The sequence below is a fragment of the Oncorhynchus clarkii genome, chromosome 13 (assembly GCF_045791955.1).
Source record: "Oncorhynchus clarkii lewisi isolate Uvic-CL-2024 chromosome 13, UVic_Ocla_1.0, whole genome shotgun sequence".
Lineage (NCBI taxonomy): Eukaryota > Metazoa > Chordata > Actinopteri > Salmoniformes > Salmonidae > Oncorhynchus > Oncorhynchus clarkii.
This window is the reverse complement of record NC_092159.1, coordinates 5590053-5595313: the sequence shown is the minus strand read 5'-3', so window position 1 is coordinate 5595313 and position 5261 is coordinate 5590053. Positions and strand designations below refer to the sequence as shown.

General features: G+C 46.3%; 1 protein-coding gene across 1 annotated transcript in view; it reads left to right on the top strand.

Moving 5' to 3' along the window:
- Nucleotides 1-261: 261 nt before the first annotated feature.
- The window catches only part of LOC139424317 (GTPase IMAP family member 7-like), an 11862-nt gene continuing 6862 nt past the window's right edge, over nucleotides 262-5261 (top strand). The window contains exon 1 of the mRNA XM_071176026.1: nucleotides 262-446. The gene's annotated coding sequence lies outside the window, so the exon portion shown is untranslated. The remainder of the gene's footprint in view (nucleotides 447-5261) is intronic.

The window sequence follows — 5261 nt, the reverse complement described above, 5'->3', positions numbered from 1 at the left end:
ACGTGTCCACTTCTCATTTAAAATGTGTCCTTTTGGCACATACTTTGCCTCCATAGTAACAGGCACACCTACACAATTGCACATACACAGGTTTCTCTGAAATGCCCACAGAATGCCTGTTCTGATAGTACCATATCCTGTTTTTTGAGACCCTATGACTAAGCTGAAAGCCTTAAACAACACACACACACACACACACACACACACACACACACACACACACACACACACACACACACACACACACACGTTTCTTGGAAACGTCTCTGTTCTGGTAAAACAGCAGTAGAGGGTGTAGTCACTAGTTTGAAGCCAACAGAAGAGTTGGATCTGAGATCAATCTTTGTCTTCTCCTCCAACTAACCAGAGTTTCATTGAGGACTGGAGCTGATGAACTACAGAACACAGCTTTTCTAAGAACATCCAGGAAGAAGAGAAGAAAGACGGTAAGAACTTTTATTCACAAATGTATTTACAAATGAACACATTTCAGCAACACCATAAAGATGTCATAGCATCGCCACGGAAACAATAACAAAAGGGACTTTTACAAAAACACAACTTTTACTGTAAAGAAAAGAAATGCTGAGACAACTTGTTGCTCCCATGTCTGTCCTTACTGAGATTAAATGATGAGACAACTTGTTGCTCCCATGTCTGTCCTTACTGAGATTAAATGACTAGACCACAATATGGCATTAATGACTTCCCTCTATCACTGATTAAAAAATATATATATTTTAATCATAAATTACACACAAGGTCGAACCGAAACACCTGTAACCTGACCCCTATGAGTACGTGCCACATTGGGCACCTGGGGAGCAGTTGTTGTGGTGGGGTTAACTGCCTTGCTTCACCTTGTCGGCTCGGGGATTAGGACTACACTCTAAGAAATAAGGGTTCCATAAGGTTTTTTTGGTTGTCCACGTAGCAGAACCCTTTTTGGTTCCAGATAGAACCCTTTTTGGTTCCAGATACAGAACCATATGTGGAAAGGGTTCTACCTGAAACCTAAAAGAGTTCTTCAAAGAGTTCTCCTATGGGGGACAGCCTAAGAACCCTTTAAGGTTCTAGATAGCACCTTTCTTTCTAAGAGTGTATCAAACTTCAGGTTCCTGTCCCAACACTCTAACCACCAGGCTACCTGCCACCCTGTAGTTGTTGTATTACCGTAAGGGAAGCAGGTCTCAGTGCTAGAGTCAAACAGTATTTACTAAATGGCAGCTGATCCAGTTCCAGCTGTTGCAGGTATGAGGGCATTTACAAATGTATTGAAAAAGGCCTTTGTAAAAAAGACTAATATACCCTTAATGTTCCTTACGACACACAAATACCCCATTTGTAAAGCATTTGATGAGCTGGATGTGTGTATCTGAAAGCAGAGTGGCTGGATGTAAAGCCACTACTAATGCAGAAACTCTACAGTCTAAGTGTTGTTTGATAATCCACTCCGTTTTTATTGAACATTCCACCTAAATCTACACACATTTAACACTTTTCACCACATTTGACCTTTGACCTGTTGAAAATGGTATTAGAAATCCAAAATGACCTTGTATCACAGCAAACATGTTTTATCTAGCATTGATGACAGTCGTAATAAGCAGAAATAAATCCCAGCACTTTTTCCAGGTTGACTGGTCTACTATAAGATTACTAAGGGATTAAGTTTCAATTTGAGCTGTCCTCATGGTACCAGTAGAGTATGACGAGGGAGACAGCTGTCCTCATGGTACCAGTAGAGAGATGAGGGAGACAGCTGTCCTCATGGTACCAGTAGAGAGATGAGGGAGACAGCTGTCCTCATGGTACCAGTAGATAGATGATGGAGACAGCTGTCCTCATGGTACCAGTAGAGAGAGATGAGGGAGACAGCTGTCCTCATGGTACCAGTAGAGAGATGAGGGAGACAGCTGTCCTCATGGTACCAGTAGATAGATGATGGAGACAGCTGTCCTCATGGTACCAGTAGAGAGAGATGAGGGAGACAGCTGTGCTCATGATACCAGTAGAGAGATGAGGGAGACAGCTGTCCTCATGGTACCAGTAGATAGATGATGGAGACAGCTGTCCTCATGGTACCAGTAGGGAGATGAGGGAGACAGCTGTCCTCATGGTACCAGTAGATAGAGATAAGGGAGACAGCTGTCCTCATGTTACCAGTAGAGAGAGATGAGGGAGACAGCTGTCCTCATGGTACCAGTAAAGAGAGATGAGGGAGACAGTTGTCCTCATGGTACCAGTAGAGAGAGATGAGGGAGACAGCTGTCCTCATGGTACCAGTAGAGAGAGATGAGGGAGACAGCTGTCCTCATGGTACCAGTAGAGAGAGATGAGGGAGACAGCTGTCCTCATGGTACCAGTAGAGACAGATGAGGGAGACAGCTGTCCTCATGGTACCAGTAGAGAATGATGAGGGAGACAGCTGTCCTCATGGTACCAGTAGAGAGAAATGAGGGAGGCAGTTGTCCTCATGGTACCAGTAGAGAGAGATGAGGGAGACAGCTGTCCTCATGGTACCAGTAGAGAGAGATGAGGGAGACAGCTGTCCTCATGGTACCAGTAGAGAGAGATGAGGGAGGCAGTTGTCCTCATGGTACCAGTAGAGAGAGATGAGGGAGACAGCTGTCCTCATGGTACCAGTAGAGAGAGATGAGGGAGACAGCTGTCCTCATGGTACCAGTAGAGAGAGATGAGGGAGACAGCTGTCCTCATGGTACCAGTAGAGAGAGATGAGGGAGACAGTTGTCCTCATGGTACCAGTAGAGAGAGATGAGGGAGACAGCTGTCCTCATGGTACCAGTAGAGAGAGATGAGGGAGGCAGTTGTCCTCATGGTACCAGTAGAGAGAGATGAGGGAGGCAGTTGTCCTCATGGTACCAGTAGAGAGAGATGAGGGAGACAGCTGTCCTCATGGTACCAGTAGAGAGAGATGAGGGAGGCAGTTGTCCTCATGGTACCAGTAGAGAGAGATGAGGGAGACAGCTGTCCTCATGGTACCAGTAGAGAGAGATGAGGGAGGCAGTTGTCCTCATGGTACCAGTAGAGAGAAATGAGGGAGGCAGTTGTCCTCATGGTACCAGTAGAGAGAGATGAGGGAGACAGCTGTCCTCATGGTACCAGTAGAGAGAGATGAGGGAGGCAGTTGTCCTCATGGTACCAGTAGAGAGAGATGAGGGAGGCAGTTGTCCTCATGGTACCAGTAGAGAGAGATGAGGGAGACAGTTGTCCTCATGGTACCAGTAGAGAGAGATGAGGGAGGCAGCTGTCCTCATGGTACCAGTAGAGAGAGATGAGGGAGACAGCTGTCCTCATGGTACCAGTAGAGAGAGATGAGGGAGACAGTTGTCCTCATGGTACCAGTAGAGAGAGATGAGGGAGACAGCTGTCCTCATGGTACCAGTAGAGAGAGATGAGGGAGGCAGTTGTCCTCATGGTACCAGTAGAGAGAGATGAGGGAGGCAGTTGTCCTCATGGTACCAGTAGAGAGAGATGAGGGAGACAGCTTCCTCCTCATGGTACCAGTAGAGAGAGATGATGGTACCAGAGAGAGAGATGAGGGAGGCAGTTGTCCTCATGGTACCAGTAGAGAGAGATGAGGGAGGCAGTTGTCCTCATGGTACCAGGCAGTTGTCCTCATGGTACCAGTAGAGAGAGATGAGGGAGGCAGTTGTCCTCATGGTACCAGTAGAGAGAGATGAGGGAGACAGTTGTCCTCATGGTACCAGTAGAGAGAGATGAGGAAGGCAGCTGTCCTCATGGTACCAGTAGAGAGAGATGAGGGAGACAGCTGTCCTCATGGTACCAGTAGAGAGAGATGAGGGAGACAGTTGTCCTCATGGTACCAGTAGAGAGAGATGAGGGAGACAGCTGTCCTCATGGTACCAGTAGAGAGAGATGAGGGAGGCAGTTGTCCTCATGGTACCAGTAGAGAGAGATGAGGGAGGCAGTTGTCCTCATGGTACCAGTAGAGAGAGATGAGGGAGGCAGTTGTCCTCATGGTACCAGTAGAGAGAGATGAGGGAGACAGCTGTCCTCATGGTACCAGTAGAGAGAGATGAGGGAGACAGCTGTCCTCATGGTACCAGTAGAGAGAGATGAGGGAGGCAGTTGTCCTCATGGTACCAGTAGAGAGAGATGAGGGAGGCAGTTGTCCTCATGGTACCAGTAGAGAGAGATGAGGGAGGCAGTTGTCCTCATGGTACCAGTAGAGAGATAATTTTTATTTGTACCATTTATATTTGTAAATCGACCAATGAAATCAAACCACAACCATCCAAATCAAACCACAACCATCCATCCTCCCTTCCATGAACCATCCATAGACACCTGTGTGTGTCCTTTCAAACTATATAAACTAGGTGGTTTGAGCCCTGAATGCTGATTGGTGGTATATCAGACCATAAAACATGGGTATGATTCCAAAAATATTTGTTCTGTACTAATTACATTGGTAACCCGTTTATGATAGGCGCGATGCGTCCCAAAGAAGTTCACTTCCTTAGAAATGATTTCTTTCATTTCTTGATATCTTCTTTTGATGACTTGTGTATTGGCATTGTGTTTTGCGTGACATTCTACTGCACTGTTGGAGCCAGTAACATACATTTTTTTGTACAATGACATTGTTAGGGAATGTACTTCAGTTATACCACATAGCATTACTCAATTATAGCTACTATTATTGCATTTTTGGGGATTACTCTTTTTTTATAGGTATAAAAAAAGGTATCTCATTCCACGCAGGGCTGAGTGTCTACAGCAGGGCAGTCCAACCCTCTTCCTGGAGATCTACTGTCCTGTTGGTTTCCAGTTCAACCCTCTTCCTGGAGATCTACTGTCCTGTTGGTTTCCAGTTCAACCCTCTTCCTGGAGATCTACTGTCCTGTTGGTTTCCAGTTCAACCCTCTTCCTGGACACCTACTGTCCTGTTGGTTTCCAGTTCAACCCTCTTCCTGGAGATCTACTGTCCTGTTGGTTTCCAGTCCAACCCTCTTCCTGGAGATCTACTGTCCTGTTGGTTTCCAGTCCAACCCTCTTCCTGGAGATCTACTGTCCTGTTGGTTTCCAGTTCAACCCTCTTCTTGGAGATCTACTGTCCTGTTGGTTTCCAGTTCAACCCTCTTCCTGGAGATCAACTGTCCTGTTGGTTTCCAGTCCAACCCTCTTCCTGGAGATCTACTGTCCTGTTGGTTTCCAGTTCAACCCTCTTCTTGGAGATCTACTGTCCTGTTGGTTTCCAGTTCAACCCTCTTCCT